Below are 24,531 nucleotides of genomic sequence, written 5' to 3' on the forward strand. Positions count from 1 at the left end.
ATCTGGTCAAATATCAACCATAAATAATTCGAATTAACGGGTGTTATTATGAAATCAATAGGATTTATAAGCTGACCACAACCTTAGAATCCTTATCTCAATTGGTTAAGACAAAATTATAAACACTTACATTCTTGTTAGTCTAGTTACTTAGTTACTGAGTTTAAAAAGTATTAGTTAAATCACATTCACCAATCTTTGATAACCTTGAACTGATAATAAATTCTTATTGTTTAGGTGGTAATTTATCTAAGTGTCTATGGATTCGATATTGGACTTTCGAGTTACTTTACTATTTATGGACCGCATATACTTGTGTGTGCTTTGGAAACCAAATAATGTTTTGGGGTTGTTGCCGGAGACTTAGTTATTGAATGCTTATTTGAGTTAAGAATATATTCATTTTTTCTCAAGTTTCTAATTTTATGTTTTACCTAATTCATCTCAAATACTTGTGGAGCAAATATCAAGAAAGAAGGATAGAGATAAAGATAATTTTAAACCCTTCGACAATGAACTTGAGAGAAATTTATACATGAATAAGAAAGCAACAAAGCAACTAAAGCAGTTGAAGACGCAGCAAAAGCAGCTTTATGTCACGCCCCAAACTCGGGGAGCGCGACCGGTGCTCAACCGAGTGAATCCGTCCAAGCAAGCATGCCAGATACTTTCTACCCCAAACTCACTCATGGGAAAAGAGGTGACATATATTCATTAATTAGACAATAGGGAGATCATGAATACAATACCAAAACCTTTCTAATTAATTACTTCACTTTAAGTCTCAAAATACACACCTTTTTATAGTCTAAAGTGGAACAAGAGATCAAAACACAACATAATATGTTTGACTTTTCTAGCACTCATGTACAACCCACATAGTATCTATGGAGCCTCTAAGACATACAAAAGAGAGTTATGATAGTGCCGGCAACAAGGCCCCGGCTATACTTCAAAATGTGATAACAAAATGTATAAAAGATACATGACCCCGGAATGAGGTGGGGCTCACCAAGTCTGCTAGGAGGAAGGTGTACTACTATCGCTGATCAACACTGCCTGCTATGGAACCACCTGCATCCATTTAAAGATGCAGCGCCCCCAGCAAAATGGACGTTAGTACTGTCGAATAGTACTAGTATGTAAAGCTAAACACCATCTCAATAGAATGAATAATAATACAAGGGAAAAATAGTCATGAGTTCAATAAGGCTTCAAACAATACTAAAACATCAAATAAGGATCACATAAGTTCTCAAGTCAATCTCCATGTTATTAGGTTGGATGATCTTTAGTGCCGATATACCACAATTCACAATACCTCTGTATTCTTACATGGAGTCCGATCTCGACCCGATCAGCTAGGTCATCCCATTTGAGACATCAACCATAACTACAATTTCAATTATCATTTTCAGCACAGTCACCACCATGTGTGCGGCATGGCGTCTGATCACGGCCCGATCGGCTAGGCTATCTCACCCAAAACATTACCTTTTTAGTCAATCATCTCACATCATACTTCGTTCATATTCTATCGATTCATTGGCACTAGCGATCACAATTAAAAAGTCATTCTTGGCACTTGGCCGTATTTCATAGTTCTAGTTCCCTTTTCCATATTCAAATATCATTATCATTATCAACAACAATAGGGCTTCCCATTCAAGATATTAAATTCACATATGAGCATTTTGGAAAATCTTAGGCACATGGAGGCTTTTCATACAATTTGGCATAACAATCTTTATTTCGATCTTGACATGAAGTATTAACATTTCTAACACATATTCTACATTTTGAACACATCCTCAAATGACAAGATGACATGATGAAGCATTTAGAATAAGTATTGAACATACATCCTTCAACACAACCACATTAAGAATAGCCAATTCAATAATGATCAAGGACTTACTCCAATTACATGAATACCGTGGGATTCGATTCTAAGAAGAAGGGGGTTTAGACAACATACCTCAATTGAGCTTCCTTAAACTTTATAATGTTCCGGAATTCTTAGCAACTTCGATCTATTTTAGAAATATAACAAGTTAGACTAAAATTAAGAAGATTACCATGATTCTAGCTCATTTGAGCACATTATCAAACACTAGGTGGGCATTAATATTTTAAGGCCCTTTTTGTGTATGATTCCACCATTTCCCAACCCATTCTCTACAATTTTTAGCTCACAACATTCCCACATACTTCAAGGATACATGCATGCAAGACAACAACCCCCACGCCTAAGAATTGTCTTTCTAATTATACCCCTTTTTAGAAGCTTTTCGAAATTAAGAGCTAGGGCATATATTCTTACCTTTAGGATGAAGACCTAGGGTGCTTCTCTTGATAATCTTCAAAGGTATATGCAAGAATTGAAGAGTAACTTGATGAAGATCACTTTCTCCCTCTAGGACTCTCTCTCTCACTCTAAAGTATCAGGTTTTGCTAAAAAATGGCCCTTTACATCTATTTTAACAAAGTAGGGCCGGGTTTTAAAAACCCAAAATGTAGCTTCAAAATAGGTTCTGCATGCGACCGCATAATGGTTATGTGGTCCGCGAAATGATCGCGAAATCGGGGTGCCAAAAATGGAAAGGAACTGACCAGGTCTGAGGTCACTATACGGCCCGCAGATCTGTTCTACAGTCGCATAATGTACCGCAGACCGGTTCTGCGGTCACATAGTGCACCGTAGAACCTCCCTCCAAAGAATCCCAAAGCAGGATATGCGACAAGAGTGCGACCCGCGAAATGGTTATGCGGTCGCATAATGGGACGCAAAAATAACATTAAAAATAGCCCAAAAGACTGCTCCACTCTGCGGCCATTCTGCGGTCCGTAGAGTGGTTATGCGGTCACAGAATGAGCCACAGAAATGCCTATGCCTACTCGGGCATCACGGAACCCCGATTTTTAGGAAAATATTTACGGGGCCTTACACTTTAGAGGCAGCCCAAGCAGTGAAACATGTTGAGGAGATCCAGAACACTAAAGCAACCATTAATCTCTCACAATCGGTAGCAATGACATAGAATGCAAATCAAGCAATAATTGAGGATGCAAGACCTAGCCTTACACATAAGACACAGGCTATCGTCAAGCCTTCCATTATGGAAAATTTTGAGCTAAAGTAGAAGATGGTTCAGCTAGTGCAATTTCAACAGCAGTATGTTGGTCTACCTCATGAAGAACTTCCTTCAAATATTAGACACCAATAACTTCTCAGATATTTTACCGGATTACATCAGGTTGACCTTGTTTCTTTCTCACTACTAGGGGAAAAAAGGTATGGTTACATAAAGAGACGACAAATTAAATCAGAAACTGGGACGACTTAACCAGGAAGTTTTTGATCAATTTCTGCCCATCTCAGAAGACAAAATCACTAAGGAGCCAGATTCTTGAGTTTCTATAGAGAGAATGTGAGTCCCTTCGCCAAGCTTGGGAAAGGTATAATAAGTTGCTATGGGATTGTCCATATCATTGTCAAACAGATGAAATATTGGGGCACACTTTCGTCAATGGGTGTTAGATGAAACTTTATATATGTATTTTGACTTTGTGGAGGTATATGCATGGTAAATACTTATGGCAATATCCTAAACTTGTTGAACAACTTCACTACCACTGATCAGAATTGGCAAAGAGGCGGACAACCAAGTAAAATAGTTAAGCAGAAGTCAGTAGGTATGACTGACATTAGTGTCCTCATACTTATGAGAGTTAATATGGAAAAGATTGCAAATCGGGTGCATAAGTTGACTATGGCACATGCGCTATCGATGCAGCATGTGCAACAGATATCAACTTATCGCAAAATATGTGAAAACGGTCATACAAGTGACCAATATCCTTTGAAACCTTAGTCTATATACTATGTGGGATTACAAACAAGGGCCCAATGAATTAGAATGACCAATAGAGGAACCGAACAATCCAAATTGGAGGAATTATCTTAACTTCTCATAGAATGAAAATCAAAATAAACGGACCCCAAGGAAACTATAAACAAATATAGAAACCATCACAATAACCTGAAGAGAATGTAACTGACTTATTGAAAATGTTGTTGGTCCACAATCAAACAAGGTAAGAAAATCAGTAGTTGAGGATAGATTTCCGAAACATAAGCAAGTTGGGAAAATTGCAAGTAACCATGCAACTAGGATTGCTGGAGCCCTTCCCAGGAATACTGATAAAAACCCTCAAGTTAATGCAGTAACTCTAACGAATGGGAGAGAGTTGGTAAAAGCACCAAAAGAGAAGATGAAACAGTCATAGGTAGAAGAACAAAAAGTAATATGTAGAGGTGACAGAAAAATAATGCAAAGCTTGAGCAATTAGTCAAAAGGGGTCCACTATCCTTCCCTCAGAGGCTGAAAAAGAAGAATGAAGATCATATGTTTAACAGGTTTCTTGATATTTTAAAACATGTACATCTGAACATTCCATTGGTGGACATATTTCGTGATGTTCCAAAATATGCTGATTACATCAAGGACATTGTAGCACATACGAGAAGTTTGACTGAGTTTGAAAATGCTGTGCTCACCGAAAAGTGCACCTCTAGGATTTAAAGAAAGCTTCTACAAAGGCTTAAGGGTCTGGGAAACTTCACCATCCCTGTGTGAATTAGTAAAGTTGATGTGAGTAGAGCTCTATATTATTTATGTGCAAGTATATATCTGATGCCCTTATCAGTGTTCTAGTAACTAGGCTTAGGAGCTCCACGACCTAGTACATTCATTCTATAGTTAGATGATAGATCTTTGACATATCCTAAAGGAGTAATTCAGGATGTGTTATTGTAGATTGGTTAGTTAATATTCTTAGCAGATTTTATCATCTTGGACTATGAGGTTGACAAGCAAGTGCCTGTTATTTTGGGATGTCCTCTCTTAGCTACTGGTGATGCAATTATCAAAGTTTGAGAGTAAAGGATGATTATTATGATGGATAACAAAGAGTCGGCCTTTAATGTCTATCGGACTATTCAATTGCCACATCATTATGAGGATATTGCCATGATCTTTGTAGTGGCAGTATACGAACCAGTATTAGGTCCAAGTGCCATATAAAGATAATGCATTGGAAAAGGCACTTATGTTGTTCAATATGATAGAACTTGAGGAGTAGGCTAGGGGTATGATGCACATTCTAGACGTATTATGAGAATACATTAGAGACGAACCCTACGTTAGGTACTTAGATAGGCTGAGTGGACCGCCACCTAAGCCTTCTATCAAGGAGCCTCTAAAAGTGGATCTCAAACCATTACCTCCTTATCTTCATTATGCATATTTAGATAGTTATAACACTTTACTTATGATTGTTTCTTCTGATTTATGTGAGTTGTAGAAAGAGAAGCGATTTAGAGTTCTATGAGAGCATAAACATGCCATTGGATGGACGATGTCTGATATAAAGGGTACTAGCTCTTCTTTATGCATGCACAAGATCCTTAAGGTGAAAGAACACAAGCTTAGCATGGAATATCAGCGCCGCCTAAATCCAATCATAAAAGAGGTGATAAGAAAATAGATGATTAAGTGTCTTGATACAGGTATGGTATTTCCTATCTCAGTTAGTAAGTGGGTAAGTGCAATCTAATATGTACCTAAAAAGGAAGGTATAACTGTAGTAGTGAATGAGCATAATGAGTTGTTACCAACTAATAAGATAATTGGTTGGCGAATTTACATAGATTACACGTAGTTGAATAATGCTACAAGGAAAAATTACTTCCCAATCCCTTTTATTGATCAAATGTTAGACAGGTTAGCCGGACATGAATACTACTATTTTCTTTAAGGATACTCATAGTATAATCAGATTGTTATTGCCTCGGAGGACTAAGAAAAAATTGCCTTTACATGCCTTTATGATAATTATGCATTTAAGAGAATGTTATTCATGTTACATAATGCACCTATGACTTTTTAAAGATGTATGATGAAAATTTTTACTAATATGGTGGAATGTTTTATTGAGATCTTTATGGGTGATTTCTCTATTTTTTGTGCCTCTTTTGATGAATGCTTAATTAATCTTGGTAAATTACTCGCTAGGTATGAGGATATGAATCTGGTGCTAAACTAGGAAAATTATCATTTCATAGTGCGTGAAGATATAGTGCTAAGACACAAGTTGTCCACAAATGGGCTAGAAGTTGACAAGTCTAAGGTGAAAATAATTGAAAAGTTGCCTTCACTGGTTTCTGTGAAAGAAGTTTGTAATTTTTTGGGACATGTAGGTTTCTACCATCAATTCATAAAGGATTTTTCTAAAATTTCATCTCTTTTGTGCAGGTTGCTTGAGAAGGATGTGCCTTTCAAGTTTGATGATATTTGTCTGAAAGCATTCGAGGAGTTGAAGCAGAAGTTAGTGAGTGCATCGATTATAGTGGGTCTAAACTAGAACGAGCTATTTGAGCTAATGTGTGACGTACGGGATAGTGCAATTAGAGTGGTTCTGGGTCAGAGGATGAGCAAATTATTCCACTCCATTTACTACACAAGCAAAACCCTCACTCCTGCTAAGGTAAACTATATTATAATTGAAAAGGAGTTGCTAGCAGTTGTTTGGGTGCTTGACAAGTTTCGGGACTACCTCGTAGGAATAAAAGTTATGGTCTGCACAGACCATTCATCTATCAGGTATTTATTTGATAAGAAAGATGATAAAGTGAGGCTAGTTCGTTGGGTGTTTCTATTCTAGGAATTTTACTTGGAGATGCGAGATCGTGAAGGAATATAAAATTAAGTTGTTGATCACTTGTCCAGATTAGAAACTTGGGATCATGTTGCTAAAGAAGGTGTGATTAGGGAAACCTTTCTCGATGAGCAATTGTTGGCCATTAGTAGAGAGGAAACACGTGGTACATAAATTATTGAACAACATTGCAAGTAGGGTATTTCCAATCAGATCTTGAACTGCATGCGAAGAGGAAGTTCTTACATGATGTGAGGCTCTACGTATGGGATGAGCTATACTTATTCAAGCAGTGTACCGATCAGTTGGTGAGATGCAAGATATCTTGCATGACTTTCATGCATCACCCTATAGTGTGATTCATATGGTGAGAAAACTATAACATATATGCTTTAATCGAGTTTCTATTGGCCTAAGCCATTCAAGGATGCACATAATTTTATGAAAAAATGTGATAGATGCCAAAGAACTGAAACAATCACAAGAAGGCAAGAGATGCTACTACAAGGTATTCTCGAGATAGAGATTTTTGATGTGTGGGGACTTAACTTCATAGGGCTGTTCCCATACTCCAATAGATAAAAAAACATCTTGATAGCAGTCGACTATCTATCTAAGTTAGAGATGGCAATGGGGCGGGGCGGGGCGATTGCGGTACGGGTTTAGATTCAATTCGCAAAACTTCAACCCGCACCGTATAGCAATTTTTTTTTCTTTTCAACCAGCTCCAACCCGCCCCGCGTGAACCCGCCCCACCTAACAAAAAAACTTTCGGTTTCTTCTATAAGTTCTCTGTTTCGTTTGAACTTTTGAGTTCTGTGCAACTTTAATTTAGTGAAGTTTAATTATTTAAGTTAATTACAAAATTTTCTCATCTGTTTATTGCTCGTTGAACTGATATTTTAGCTATGCTAATTATATATTACTATTATTTAGTCTTAATAAAAATGTATACTTCTAGATTTAACTACTAGATTGACTTTGTTTCTTCATATTGTTCTTTTATTTAACGGTAACAACTTTATTTCAAAACAGAAAAAGGGAAAAAAACTTGAATGAGAAAAGGAAAAAAAAAGAGGAAATGAAAAGTAGATTTTTCTAATTAATATAATAACCATAGGCTTGTAAAATATTAAACATCCAAAATCTCATTTTAAAGAAAAGTATAAGAAGCAATGCTCCCAACAGTCTGTATATTCGGTGGCAAATTTGCTTGAAATTGAAGAACCCGTCTCACATGATTTTCAACCCGCAACCGCTTTTAGTTTTTTAAAAAATATTCTAACCCGCCCCGCACCACACCCGCCCCGCATGATCTCAAATCTGCCCCGCCCCGCATGACCTCAAACCCGTCTCTCCCCGCAATCGCACCGCCCCATTGCCATCCCTAGTTTAAGTGGATAAAGGCTTTTTCTCATCCTCTAAATGATGTAAAAGTTATGTGAACTTCGTGAGAAAGAATATTTTTTTCAAGATTGAGACCCACGGGTATTAATAAGTGATGGAGGTACTCATTTTTCGTAACAAGCTATTGGATAATCTCTTAGCTAAATATGAGGTGAAGTATAAGTTTACTACTGCCTATCATCCTCAGACTAGTGGCCAAGTCAAGGTGTCAAATAGAGAGATAAAGAAACTTCTTGAGAAAATAGTGAGGGTAGGTAGAAAGGGTTGGGCTCTAATGGCATACCGAATTACTTATAAGACTCCTATAGAGCCTCCCAAACAAGTTGGTCTATGGGAAGGTATGCCACTTGCAAGTGGAACTTAAACACAAGGATTATCGGTCCATCAAAAAGTTGAACTTGGATCAAGAGTTAGCGGGTGAGAAAAGATTGTCGCAACTGAATGAGCTTGATGAGTTTAGGTTGTATGCTTATGAAAACACTAAGCTATATGGGAAAATATCAAAAGATGAAACTACAAGTATATTCAACATCATGAGTTTGAGCCCGAGCAATTTGTTCTTTTGTTCAATTCAAGGTTGAAATTATTTTCGAGTAAGCTTAAATTGTGTTGCTCAGGTCCATTTGAGGTGGTTAGAGTCACTCCTCATGGTACAATTGAGTCGCGCACTCATGATGGAGAAAGGTTATTTTTGGTGAACGGCAAAGAGTGCACTATGGTGGTAGTGACTTTGACTATCAAATATCAAAGGTCCTATTCGAAAACGATTAAGCAAGTATTATGCATCGTGATGCAATATTAAATTAAGCACTGCATGGGAGGCAATCCAATGATTGTAGTGTAAATCGTCGTGTCGTGATACTAAATTGAATGCTTATTGGGAGGCAAACTAATTTTCTTGTTTGTCTTTTTTTTTTTTCATTTATTTTGATTTTAGGTTATTTGACGTGTTCTTGAGTGATGCATGGATAAAAGATTGCAAAAATGTAAGGTTCAGGATGAATGAATTGAGAAAGTGGCCACAATTGGTCAAAAATACAAAACATGGAAAATAAGCGGTTGAGCCATCGTTTGGGGCCCTCGCATCGCACGAGACCTAGCAAGAAAGGTCCCAGAGAAAAAACACAAAACAATATATTAGGGCCGATCGCGTCAGACATCGCACAAAAAATTATCCGCCTCGTCCAAGGGCCTCGCATCGCACGAGACCTAGCGAGAAACGTCCCAGAGAAAAAACTCAAAACAGTAAATTAGGGCCGATCGCGTGAGACATTGCACAAAAACTTTTCCGCCTCATCCAAGGGCCTCGTGTCTCGGGAGGTCTTGTACACGCCCAAGTGAGTTTTACTAAAACTGTAAAACCCCCCCCCCCCCCCCCCTCACTTAGTCAAAACACACACCCATCATCATCTTCTCCCCTCCCCCTCCCCCCACAAACCCCATTATCAACCCTTCCCCCCTCCTCTCCTTCTCATGCCAAAACAAGGTAATTCTGTCCCTCTCTCCTCTTTCCGTCCTTGTTTCTTTGCTGCTATGCTTCTCTTAGATTATCCATAGTTCCCTTATTTTTCTAGTTTATGTAGTTAGATTAGTTGGTTAAAACGTTGAGCATAAGATTGGGTTTGTTTGATTTGGTTGTTGAACAAGTGAGGGGGAAAATAAAGTTTCAACCAATCACTCACAATTGGGATGGTATTCACGAATTAAAGGTATTGAAATAATGAGAAGAATTCTATGCACGTAAGGTGCTCGATAAAATACCTAAATGAAATTTTCAATAGATTTGGCAAAGTTTGAGTAGCAACCAGACTTTTAATGGACTTGTTAGCATTCCTTAAGTGTGGAGTGGCCATTTGGGAACACTTGAACTTAAATTGCACTTGTTCTGGACAAGTTTTAACCGACTTAGACACGACTCGCGCATCACCTCGGCCTATTTGAACTTCAATTGTATGATATGGTTTTAAATGAATGTTATTGTGTTAAGGTAGTCACTTGTGCCTCGTCTTCTCACTTACGCTCATGATCTAAGTGTGGGGTGCGTCACGTAGTACTTTAACTCATTAAGTTAAGATCAAATTATCATGAATTCGGTGTTCTTCGCTGGTACAATGGTTGTTTCTAAGATACCTAGTTGCACACCTAGAATGGGAGGAGATGGTAAACCTTAACCAAAGAAGCCATCTAATAATAAGGATGCGCAGAAACATGCAAACAAAGAAAAGCTAACTAAGTTGAGGTATGAAAGCACACATGGAGGAACTTCTAAGGTGGGTACTGAGGCCATCGTACTGAGTATTGAACCACCCATGCAACCACAACAAAAGGCAAAGACACAAACGTCTAGGACAAGAGAGGTTCCATTCTAAACTAAAAAGAAATCTTCAAAGCCATCTCCTGCTAACAAGCAAAAGAAGTCCGAGGTAAAAGGCAAAGGAAAGGTAAAGTAGGTGTTTGTGACACATCTGATGCTAAGGTAAGATTTTACAGCCCGAGGGAGATGAGAGCCAATTGCTCTGGTTGATAAGTGGATACGGGATAAGAAATTTATGTGAGAGCTTGCTTGGAGGATACATTATAGCATATCAAAGGAGCAAGTGCTTCCCCAATTGCTAGAAAGTCCCCTAAATCTAGAGGCTACAAAAGATGCATGTGTCAACAAAGTGGCTGAAATAGAAGAAAGAGAATGGTTATGCTTTGCCCAAAGACCAAAGATCAAGGCTAACTTGACTGTTCAAAGATATTTGTATGCTAATTGGGAATGAACTCAGGGTGACATTATGAAGCTTCGCAGAGTGGACATTGATATTTATTCAAAGCAATAAATAGGTATTACAGGGCAACAAATCAGGTTATGATAGATTATTGGAGGAAGGAGACATGACCGAACTTAACTCATATGCTTCCAACTCAGTGCGAAGATCCAAGTATTGCTAGTTGGAGCAAGAGAAATGGTTTAGAAAAGGCTTTCATGAATATGGAGGTGCCAACTTGGCTCAATTGGATATGCAACAGATGAATACCAATAAGTCAGATCATTGTGATATAGAAGCCAGTATTTTTCATCCATGCTTTTATGACATCGGTCTATGTAAGCATTGGAGAGATATAGAGGAGTTAGATAGCTAAGACATGTAAGAACATGCAATAGGGACACTACTTTGTACACACCTGCCTGCATTATTGGAGAGTACAAGTTGTACGAGAAGGGAGATGTGATACTTGATGGAAAAAAGAAGCCATTTCATGACATATTCTATGTCCAGTACCTAAATGAATATAACCTCCAGAAGAAAGGCCATGGGGAGCAGATCACTACCATGGAGAGTGAGCTCAGGTAGTTAAGAGTAGATTTGGAGGTACGTGATCATACATTGATGACTGCAGCAAAGGTCCGGGACCAGAGGATCAGTCCTAGTTTGATTACATGATAGTCGTCCTTAAGAAGACGTTACTGACAATGTCTGTTGGGGTGTGGACTGATCTAGAGGAGGTGCAAAAGATGGAGTCTATTGCTACTGATAACACTCTTGTTAATGAGTCGGAAATGATTATTGCTACTGAGGAGCCTATTGAGGCAAGAGTTGAGGTTGTGGCGACTGGAGATCCTCATATGGGGGAGGGTGAGCTGATAAAGGCCGTTGATACACCTAGCGTCGGGCTTAAGGATCCATCAACATAGAGGTCCGAGGTTCGAGGTTGATCCCCTCCTCACCACAGTTGTCTTGAGGAACTTTCTAATACCTACTCTACTTTTAAGCTTTATTTGTTATTTTTATGATAACGTGCAACTGAGGACAATACACAACTTACGTGTGGGGTAGGGATGTCAGACTTTTTGTGATTGGCATGTACTTTAACTAATATTCTTGATTTATGTGTTTCTTGTTTCTTGATATATATATGATGATTATGACTTGAGTCTACTGTAATTGTATAACGCATTAGTGTAGTATTTTTCTTAGATTTATCTCGGATTTTCTTTGAATCACGGTTGTTTACCGAGGATGCCAATTTTTTTAACCTGGTTATTGTAGCTATTAATTTAAGTTTTTGCGGGTTTGACATTAGACTTTTAAATTACTTTACTAGTTGTGGACCATGTATACTTCCGTATACTTTGTGAACCAATACCAATTGTATTGCATAAAATCGAGTGAACAAGATTGCATTGCTATTGGAGATATTATTGTTACACTGAGTTTTAATGATGACTTTCTCAATAATAGAAATACTCATCTCATTCAAATCTATACAGGAAAATAGAAAGGAAAGAAATGCAAGTGATGCAAATGGTCCGTCTAGATTCAAGAAATCAAAACAAGAGGAAAAGCAAACTAATGCACAAGATCCGAGACCATAAGACATTCGAAGGAGCATCAATCAAACAACTTAGTAGATGGAAGATGGATTTACTAGCGGAAAATGATCGAGTGATCAACTCTCAATCAACTAACTATCCGAAAATCCATCCTGAAGATATGGCAAACACAAGAAAGGAAACAGAGTTTGGCATATGAATTCAGTCCACATCTATTGACTGGATTCATAGGCATCCCTTGGGTCAAATCTCTTAGAAAATATCTTGTCTCAATCAATGGATATTTTTCAATCTCGCTTGAAAACAATGAAGATTTTGGTGACCGAGATAACTCAAGACCTGCCTATATGAAGAACTCAGAAAATCAGAGAACACACGAAGCTTCAATATACAAGCTTTCTACATCTTTCTAGTTTTTAGTTAAAATATTGTATTCTTGAGTTTGCTAGTGTCACAAAAGATAGAAAGAAATAGAAAACAGCCAAGAGGTTGCGTCAAGAACTTGGGAAACGTTTAATTGTACATCGTTTGTGGTGAACGAAAGAAACCATAACTGTTATAACACATTATCTTTGAAGAACTAAGAGAACCCTTGTGACCCAAGGGAACTGGATGAAGGTACCACACCGGTACACGAACCAGTATAATATTCAGTGCCTTCTTTATTTCTTTTTACATAAATATTCGTTACTGCTATTTTGCTCTAACCTATTGCCTGTAGGGAAAAGAGTCGACTAATATTAAATTAGTCACCTAAGTTTTTTTTGGACACAATTCACCCCTCCCCTATTGTATTTCAATTGGTATAAGAGAAAGGTCTAACAACAATACAATTTTCTTAACCACAAATGAGTAAAAGATCATTGGATCTAACACAGTTATCAGAGCACTCTTTCAAAAAGGAACCTCTCAAACAAGAGGACCCTACTTTAATGCATTTCTCACATTAGAAAGTGTGTATGGAAACATATGCAAAATCATATGACATTAATGTCTGGCGCATGATAAAAAAGGAGATCTCTCTTTTCCATCAGCAAAAATGGACAAAACCACTGAAAGCCATGTATCATATGATCCCATTGATTTAGATGACTACACTGACGAATATGCTGCCATTGTTCAGGTAAATGCTAAAGTAAAAAATCTCCTCTCTAATGCCATAAGTGGAGAAGATTATGAGAAAATATCAAGATGTGAAACTGCAAAATTATATGGAACAAACTTGAAGTCACTTATGAAGGGACAAACAAAGTCAAGGAAACCAGGATAAATCTTATGATTCATGATTATGAATTATTTCAAATGAAAGAGGGAGAATCTATTGAAGAGATGTTCTCTCGATTCAGTAAAATTGTTGGAGATTTAAAATCATTTGGGAGACTACTGAAAAGCCGAGAATAAGGCAGGAAAATTCTAAGGAGTCTACCTATTGTGTGGCAACCTTAGGTCATTACCTTAGAATGTCAAAGATATCGACAAAATCTCCTATGACAAACTATGTGGAGACCTTGTAGCCTTTGAAAAGACTCATTTAAACAGGCGTGTACAAGAAAAGAAAAAGGAAGAAGAGTGTGGCATTCAAAGCCACTGTAGTGGAATCTGAAAATGAAAAAGAAAGAAAGAGGAGGAGGAGGAGCAGAGGAAGATGAAAACATAGTAATATTATCAAGGGTGGTATCAAACATGATGAGAAGAACCAAATACGGGAAAAAGGTCAAGCAGTTTGTTAGAAAAGGAAGACCGTCAAGTGAAAATGAAACAAATGATGGAAGATACTATGAGTGTTGGAAATATGTTCATATACAAGTTGATATTCCTAGATCTAAGGAAGAAAATCAACAAAAGTTTTCAGAAGAAGAAATCCTTTGGCACATGGAGCGATGAAGAAGAATCTGACGGTGAAGAAATAACCAACATGTGTTTCTTGGCACTAGGTGAATGCGATAACAATAAATCAGACAATGAGGAAAATGCAAATCTATGTCTGATGGCAATCGGAGAAAACAGTAAGGGAATTCTTTGTCATATATGCAATGAACTTCAAGAATTTATTGATTTATCTCTCATTGATATTGAAAAAGTTCTTTATGTACTCCAAAAGATTCAAAGAGAAAAAAGGAATGGGAACTAAAACTAGAACTTTGTAAAATTAAAAAAGACATATTTTAAAAAGAAGTCTATGAACTCCAGCTACAGTTAAATGGATTAAGAAAATCAACCAGTCAAATAAGTCACTAATCACATAGGTTCCAAAAAGAAACTTCTTGCTGGATCCCATGAAGGATCTGAACAAAGCTTTCCTGCATGTTTTTATTATGGTAAATCCGGTCATATTTCTAATCGCTGCAGGTTTAGAAACAAAAAAGAGTGGGTTTCGCGACTCAAAACAACCTCTGAGGGTACCACATCTAAAGCTAACCAAAAGGACCCAAGAAAGTTTGTGTACTTAGGAGAAAATGATTTGCTTGTGTTGTAGGAACACCGCAAGAAAATTAGAAAAGGAAAGTGATATCTTGACAGTGCATCTTCCAGGCACATAACATGTGACAAACAACTTTTCAAATATGTCACAAAACTAGTGGAGGATCGGTCACTTTTGGAGACAATTCCAAAGGAAATCTCATTGGAGTTGGTAAAATTCTGTTGAGCTCATCATGCGATGTAGATGACGTATACCTTGTGGATGAACTAGGGTAAAATTTGCTTAGCATCAGTTAGCTATGTGACAATGACTATGAGGTACACTTTAAAAAGACTGGCTGGTCTAAAAAAACAAAGGGAGCCCGGTGTACTAAGCTCCCGCTATGCACGGGGTACGGGAAAGGGCCGGACCATAAGGGTCTATAGTATGTAGCCTTACCTGCATTTCTATAAGAGACTATTTCCACGGCTTGAATCTGTTACCTTCTAGTTACATGGCAGCAACTTTAAAAAGATTGGCTGGTCTATTATAAATAAATCAGGTAATTTAATTATTTCTGGAAATACAGACAAAAATGTTTACACTCTTAGCAAAATAGACAATCTTGAAAATCATATTTGCTTAGAATCCATGATTGATGATCCTTGGTTATGAAACAGGAAATTAGGTCATGCTAGCATGCATTCCATTGAAAAATTTTCAAACCAAAATTTGGTCATCGGTCTTCCAAAACTAAATTTTTCAAAAGATCATATTTGTGATGCATGTCAACTCGGTAAATAGACCACATCTTCTTTTAAAACAAAATACATGGTTTCCACTTCAAAACCTTTGCAACTACTGCATATGGACCTTTTTAGGCCTACCAGGACATCTAGCATAAATGGCAAGAAGTATGCTTTTGTTATAGTTAATGATTACTCTCGCTTCACCTAGGTTATTTTCTTAAGTCACAAGGATGAGGAATCAAAAAGTTTTGAAGTTTTTTGCAAGAAAGTCCATTGTGAAAGAGGTTACTACATCTCTAATATAAGAAGCGATCATGCATGGGGATTTGAAAGCAATGCCTTTGAAGCCTTCTGCAATGAGCATTGAATCACACACAAGTTTTCATCCCCAAGATCTCCTCAACAAAATAGAGTAGTTGAAATGAAGAATAGAACTTTTCAAGACATGGCCATAACATGATTGTAGAAAGTTCATTACCACATTACTTCTGGGTAGAAGTAGTAAGTATAGTCTCCCACATTATTAACAGATGCATGATCAGACCCATCTTGAGGAAGACTCCTTATGAACTTTGGAAAGGCAAAAAGCCAAATGTAAGCTATTTTCATCCATTTTGATGCAAATATTTTGTTCATAACAATGGCAAGGACAAATTGGTAAGTTAAACCCAAGAAGTGACGAAGGTATATTTCTTGGATACTTCCTCTCCAGTTGAGCTTATTGAATTTACAATAAGCATACTCTTGTCGTAGAAGAATCTATTCATGTAGTATTCATTGATACTAACCCTCGTTTTGAGATTGTTAAAACAATAGTAGAAGAAGAAGAAGAAGAAGAAGAAGAAATTACAGGTATTCCAAACACACTTCAAGTCACTAAAAATGACATTGAAAACTCAACACAGTAGAAAACTTAGTCAACTACTAAGGAACCTGCAAAAGAAACCTCTTCCACTCCTGAACTAATCCATGAAAGAGTTGAAATTGATGTTGAAATGGTTCCTAACGAATGGAAAGGTGAGCATGTATACCCCGAGAAGTTTATGATTGGAAAATCATCAAGAAGGCATTAGTACCATAAGATCTTAGAAGTTGAACTCTCATGTGGCTCTCATATCCCAACTTGAGCCAAAGAAAGTGCATGAAGCACTCAAGGATGACCACTAGTTAAAGCTATAAAAGAAAAGCTTGAACAATTTGAGAAAACAAAGTGTGGAATTTGGTTCCAAAACCATCTGGTGCATCAATTGTAGGAACAAAGTAGGTATTCAGAAATGAACTAAACGATTCAGGACAAGTAGTACGTAACAAGGCAAGATTGGTCGCGCAAGGATACTCACAATAGGAAGAAATCGACTAAGATAAAACTTTTTGTCACGACCCGAAATCCCAACCACTTGGTCGTGTTGCTAGAAAAGCCAACACTAGTTAAACACTTAATCAATTTTAATAGTTTAAAAGTAAATGATTAAGAATATAAGTCTGAAATACTCGTAACATAATAATATAAATCAACACTGTCTAGTCTACACCAAGAAACTGGTGTCATAGGTACATGAACTGCTAAAAGTACTACAAACAAGGTCTGAAGTAAAATGCAACTGTTTGAACGAAATAAACAGTATTAAAGATAAGAAGGTGACTTCAGGGTCCGCGAACGCCATGCAGTTCTACTTCAAGTCTCCGGATAATGACAATTTGAGCAAGTCTCCACTAAACACCACTGGGACAAACACCAAAATCTGCACAAGAAGTATACAAGTGTAGTATCAGTACAACCGATCTCATGTACTCCGTAAGTGTCGAGCCTAACCTCGACGAAATAATAATGAGGCTATAGCAAGGAACTCACTATAAACATGTACGAATTTAAGTAAAACAATAACAGAATAGAAAATCAACGATTAACATGAAAACCGAAATATGAAATACATAAGAGAGGGCCCCAGAATATCATCTACACCCGAATTCACAGCACAATAGGGATAAGGAACCAACAACCAAGAACAACCATAATATATATCTTCTCCGTTGCAGCGCGCAACTTGATCCACACATTTATATATACTAGTACTATTGCAGGGTACAATCCGATCCCACGTACATTATCAATATTTATTGTGACGTGCAATCGTATCCCAAATACAATATCAATATCCATTGCAGCGTGCAATCCGATCCCAAATACAATATCAATATCCGTTATGACGTACAATCCGATCCCACATACAATATCAATATCTGTTGTGACGTGCAACCCGATCCCAAATACAATATACAATATCAATATCCATTACAGCGTGCAACCTGATCCCAAATACAATATCAATATCCGTTATGGCGTAGAACTCGATCCCAAATATAACATTAATACCATTACAGTGTGCAACCCGATCCCAAACATCATATCAATATCTGTTGCAACGTGTAGCCCGACCCTCTATATCTATAGTAATACTACAAACAACTATGACGTAACTTAAAACATACGAGAAAGGAACCAAAACAAGTAAATACTCTAAGGCAAATCAATTGTCACGACCCAAAATCCCAACCCGTCGTGATGGCACCTAACACACCAGCTAGGCAAGCCGAAATATGATAACAAAGGAAACAGAATAACAAAATTCATAGAAATAGCATAAACTTGAGGTCTTAATACAATAACACTGCCAATACAAAGTAAATCTCCCTAGAAAATGGTAAGTACAGAGTCATGAACTACTATAACAGGATACAAGCCTAAAACTGAGCAATAAATACACTGTCTGAACTATAACAACAGTATGAAAGGAAAAGACAAGTCAACCTGCAACCAAGGATGCAACTCTGCCTCGCCTCTAGCAGATAGTCTGAAAAATAACCTATTGCTGATAACTGGTCCCCACACCTGAATATGCACAATTGAGTGCAGAGTGTAGTATGAGTACAACCGATCCAATGTACTCAATAATTATCGTAAATAAACACAGCAAGGTAAGAGAAGCACAAATTATTAATGATACTAGCCATCACATGTGTAGTTTATCCTTTAAACTGATACAAAACAATATTGAAGTCAAATCATCAAGTTTAGTAGGAAAACATCCATGTGTGTATGTGCCCTATTTCTCAAATACTTTGTTCATACAACATCTTGGCTTATAGAGGTGATACGCAGTTAAATCAGATAAATGATCAAGGAAATTGCAAGTAAAGATGAAATGCAAAATCCAACAAAATACTAACCAAATTCCCACACTTTTCCATATCTGTTCCAAACCACTATCAGTATTTCCAATATCCGTATGTACACCATCAAGAGAGAAACGTGAGAGGGTGACCCTAGGGGGATAGATCCATATCCACATACAAGCACGGCCAATTCAATATGCTGCCATCCCGGCATGATCACAAGCTCAATATCATAACTCGCCCCGGCGTGGTCGCAGGCATAACATACAATCCACCTGGTGTGGTCATAGGAATAACAATACAATCCGCTCGGCGTGTCATAGGTATAACAACATAATCCGCCGGCGTGGTCACAGGCATAACAACACAATCCGCCCAGTGTGGTCACGGACATCCAATCCAATCACATCATACAGGAGCAATAAAACAAATATACATGTATGAAATGAGTGAAGAACAAATCTCATGCTCCTGGACAAGCATAAACGACATGCTAAAGTAAAGGCATGTGCAAGTGTACTATCATAGCTCAAATCGGCAATTTTCATCAAAGAATAACATTAATCAGTTCGTTCAGGGATTAAGGCCCTATGTGGCCTCAAACATGGCCCAAATAGTTCACAACAATGTCACAAATGCGCGAAGTATCATAGTTTAAGGTTTGACAGTCAAATTCTAGTCTCATGAAATCCTAAGCACAACACGAATCATGAATAAATAACCCCGGTGTCCACACATGGGTTCATCCCCATGTATGTGCACACCCAATAGCAAGTAGCTATCACAATAATTTAGGCAATTAGTGCCTCAACCGAGTTTAAATATGATACTTGCCTCAAACAAATCAAATCACTTTGGTAGCAAGCCCTTCCCACGCGAATCAATCTCCGGAAGGCTTGAATCTAGCAAAAAATAACGTAATACTATCAATATAAGCTATAGGAATTGATCCCAAATGATAAAGCTACGATCTTTAACCAAAGTCAAAAAGTCAACCCAAAAGTTAACCCCGGGCTCACATCTCGGAATCTGACAAAATTTATAAAATCCAAACACCCAATAAAGAAGATGTCTTTGTCCAAAACAATATTTTTATTCACATGGAAAGAAAAAAGTTTAAAATTCATTATGTCAAGAGTATCTTTGGGTTGATTTGACCGAGAAAATTGGTATTAGAAGAAGGTTGTAGTAATGTATTGCCATATATATGTTATAAAAATAGAGCTTATTGCTGTTGTTGAGGCTTGCAACGAATTACTATTGATGAAGAGATTTTTTTGGGGAGCTAAGATTTGCCTAAGGGGAAGATGTATGCTCTATTGTGATAGTCGAAGTAAATTTATTCAAGGTGCAATTAATTTTGACAAGAACTTTACACTTCATTGTAGGCCTAAACATATTAATGTGAGATACCATTGGATTACAGATGTGGTGGATTCAAAAGTGATTGAATATTAGAAGATTCACACAGATGACAATGGTTTTGACATGTTGACTATGCCTCTGCCGCTTGAAGCATGTGATTCGATCATCAACATGGCGGTTCATCCACATATTCGAGAGGGAAACATTGTTGAGTTTTGCCCTTCCTATGTGTCTAAAAGATTGTTTTGGATCTATGGCCCATTAGTGTTTTAAATTGTAGGCCTAACTTTAGGTCTGTTCTTGAGAGATATTTGAAAAGATCAGCCGTTTTGAGAGAAAAGAGTGCAGTCAAATAGTTTCCTCTCTTGCGGCAGAATTTTCATGCAATCCACTTGGTTGTAATTGCGTTTCTCAATTCATTCATCGTTGGATCAAGTAAAGAGTGTAGAAAAATAGTTTCTTCTCTTGCTGCAGAATTTCCATGCAATCAACTTGCCTGTAATTGCATTTCTCGATTCATTCACTATTAGATCAAGCTGACATATTCACTGGGAGTATCTTAGATCAAGTTGTTGATTTTTTCCCATTCTTCACTTAAGAGTATTTGCTAATTTTGAGCAGTCGATTGTATTTGGAGATCCGTTTTGTTATTGTTATTATTTCTTTTTGTTTGGCACTGATGTTGACCAACTTGGAGTATGATGTCGACCATCTTGGAGTATTTTGTAAGTATCTATTGATATAGTGGAACTTTTCATGGACAGGAGATTTGTTGGTTTGTACTTTTCGATGTTATAAGTTTTATCACATATTTTTTGGTGTCCCGTGCGATTGGTTCTCGTGTGATAGGTTGTTGTACCTTTTCCATATTTATTTTGTTGTTTATTATACTTGCCGTTCACATATTTGAGTTTTGCTTGTTCCCAAGGGCAGCCTGGTGCACAAAGTATCCCCGCATTCACGCAGGGTCGGGGGAAGGGCCGCACCCTAATGGGTGCAATGTAGACAAACTACCCTAATACAAGCATTAGTGGTTGCTTTCACGGCTCGAACTCGTGACCTATAGTTTTGCTTGTTCCTCTTGGTTCAAATAGATTGGGAAGACTTTGACTAAGTGTTTATTCTGTTGTGCCATTTTCTTAGTATTGTTTTAGTGTGTTCTCTTCTTAGTAGACAAGTATCAAAGCCGAAGATTCGGTTGGACATGGAGATGACAAAGGGTAGACATTCTCCTATGTTGTTGCCCTTGAAGAGTAAAGAAACAAGTCCAACAAAGTGATTGCGTAGAAAGAGCCAGTTACTTGTTGTGTCCGTCTATGGACTAGTTGCCATTATCCATAGTCTAGAGACACACAAGGAGAAGCATGTTGGCCTTGGTGGCGATAAATATACTGTGATGCTGTGTGTAGCCGCTGAGACCAACACTAGAATCTCCACAAGAAGTGAAGAAGTGTAGTATGAGTACAACCAACCCCATGTACTCTGTAAGTGCCGAGTCTAACCTCGACGAAGTAAAGACGAGGATATAGCAAGGCACTCACTATAGACATGTATGAGTATAAGTAAAAACAATAACAAAATAGAGAAACAATGATTAACATTAAAACCAGATCATGCAATACATTACAGAGGGCCCCAGAATATCACCAACGCCAAAATTCACAATACAACATGGATACAGAATCAACAACAAAGAACAATCATGATAGATATCTTCTTTGTTGCGGTATGCAACCCAATCCACACATTTATAAATACCAATATCATTATGGCGTGCAACCCGATCCCATATACAATATCAATATCCGTTGCGACGTGCAACCCAATTCAAAATACAATATCAATATTTTTTGCAGAGTGCAACTCGGTCCCAAATACAATATAAATATCTGTTTCAGCATGCAACCCAATCCCAAATATCACATTAATATCGTTGCGGCGTGCAACCCGATCCCATATATCATATCAATATCTGTTGCAACGCGCAACCCAATCCCATATATCTATAGAAATACTACAACCAACTATGTCATAGCTTATGAGAAAGAAATCAAAACAAGTAAATACTCTAAGGCAAACCAACATAACAAACCGAAAGGAAATAGAAGAAAGCGAAGGCACATAAACAATTAAAGGCATAGACCAAGTAAAATCGGACAAGTAAAAATATAGACGCATGAAACATGTAGCAAGGAAGACATGTATTTAACAAATAAAGATAAGCAACAATGAAGGCATAACATGAATAGTAACACGGAGTAAAATAAGGCATGATATAGTTAAAAAGCACGGTTAATAGCCCACCCTGCATGCTTAACCCATAACAATGTATATATACTCGTCACCGTGCATATACTTTGTTCTCACACATAGATCACTTAGCAAATAGACCAATTAAGTCATATTTTCCTCAAATCAAGGTTAACCACGATACTTACATCTTTTTGAAATCAGATCAACAATCAACCACGGCTTTTCCTTTGGAACAAGCCTCCAAAATAACTGAATCTAGTCAAATATTGTTCAAAAAATGCAAAACAAGCTTTAGAAACTACCCACAAATAAAAAAGGTTCAATTTTGATCATATTTGAAAAAATCAACCACGGGCTTGCTTGGTCGAAATTGAGATTCAAACCAAATCCCGATTTTTCATTCACCCCAAGCCCGATTATGTGATTTGTTTCGAAAGTCGACCTCATTTTGAGGTCTAAATCTTATTTTTTTCAAAATTCCTAAATTCTACCCAAAACTCCTAATTTCTACCTTAAATTTCATAAATTTGATGTTAAAAATTAATGAAAAGTAGTTAAAATTGATTGAAAACTAGTTATATATGTTTACCAATGAATTTGGGAAGATAAAGCTCTCAAGAAATCGTCTCTATGGAGTCTAGAGTTGAAAATTAATGTAAAATTAGTTGAGTCCCGTTTTTTCCAACTTTTACCCAGCAGCATACGTCGCATTTGCAAAACTCTTGTTCACAATTGCAAACTCTGGTTCACATTTCCAAAGTTGTCCGAAAATCCTTGTCATCTCACAAGCGACAAAATGGTCGCAAATGCGGACCAAACTCAGTCCGCAATTGTGAAGGATTTCTCGCAAAAGCGAAACCCAGTCCCTAGCTCCCTCTTTTCATTTGAAAGCCTGACATCGCAAATTCGATGCTCGCAATTGCGATAAGGTTCTCGCAAATACGAGACCTACAACTTAAACCAGCATCAGACTTGCACCAGCAGTCCCAATATCATCCAAAACACACCCGAAACTCACCCAAGCCCCTCGGGCTCCTATATGAACATGCAACCAAGCATAATAATATCATACAAACTTGATCACTAACTCAATAATCAAAATAACATCAAATATCAAGAATCGATTATCAAAACCCAAATTTTTAAACCCTTAGATTAAGGGAAGGGAAGCCTCACAATAATAGAGACTTTCTATCTTGTCTGGGCTATTTGATAGCGGACATAGTGGATTAGTTAGTAATGCCTAAGGTAACCCATTCAAAAAGTAAGGGCGCCCCATACCTATTCCCTTAGTAAAGAAGAAGATATCTATCTAATACCATTCTTATCTTTCTTATCTTGATCTAACGGCCTAGGAAGACCCATAAATAAAGAAAGAGAGAACTCAAAGAGCAACTGCAACCTAAGAGTGGATAATAGAAGCGGATATATCGCTTTCTGTTTCCGTTCTATTTGCCAAGGGAAAAACCCGGTAAAGGGAAACCTGGCCCCGATAAAGTGCTGAAACACGTTCGGGTCGCTCGGGACCCCAAATAAATATGCGTACAAGTCCAAAAATATCATACGAACCTATCGGAATCGTTAAATCACTGATGTCCGTTTACTAAGAATGTTGACTGTGGTCAGCTCAAGCCTCATTTTAAGTCAAAAATCATGGTTTCTTCAAAATTTCACATAATATCTTTCCGAAAAGCAACACCGACCAAGCACGCAAGTCATATAACATCAAATGGAGCTTTGAGATGTCTCATAATAAAGAAATAAAGGCTAGTACTCAAAATGACCTATTGAGTTGTCACACGTTCGCTCATGTAGCAAGGTTAGAGTCTATTTCGTATACTTCTTGCTTATGCAGCTCACAAAGGTTTCAGGTTATTTCAGATGGATATTAAAAGTGCTTTCCTAAATGGATACATCTCAGAATAAGTATTTGTAAAATAACCTCCAGTGTTTGTCAATAGCGACTTCCTAATCGTGTCTTCAAGTTATCAAAAGCCTTGTACAATCTCAAACAAGCTCCCAAAGCCTGGTATAATAGACTAAGTTCTATCTTGTTAGCCCATGGTTTTCAATGACAACTTTGTTTATTAGACGATCTAACTCTGAAAATCTTATTATTTAAATTTATGTGGATGATATTA

The 24,531-nt window shown here is 37.4% G+C and overlaps 1 long non-coding RNA gene across 1 annotated transcript; it reads left to right on the forward strand.

Annotated features, from left to right (window-relative positions):
• Positions 1-9,167: 9,167 nt before the first annotated feature.
• On the forward strand, positions 9,168-13,097 carry LOC104113234 (uncharacterized). The gene is made up of 2 exons (XR_011409816.1): positions 9,168-9,464; positions 12,386-13,097. It is a non-coding gene; the product is annotated as an uncharacterized lncRNA (long non-coding RNA).
• Positions 13,098-24,531: the final 11,434 nt, after the last annotated feature.

The sequence above is a fragment of the Nicotiana tomentosiformis genome, chromosome 7, assembly GCF_000390325.3.
Source record: "Nicotiana tomentosiformis chromosome 7, ASM39032v3, whole genome shotgun sequence".
NCBI classification, from domain to species: domain Eukaryota; kingdom Viridiplantae; phylum Streptophyta; class Magnoliopsida; order Solanales; family Solanaceae; genus Nicotiana; species Nicotiana tomentosiformis.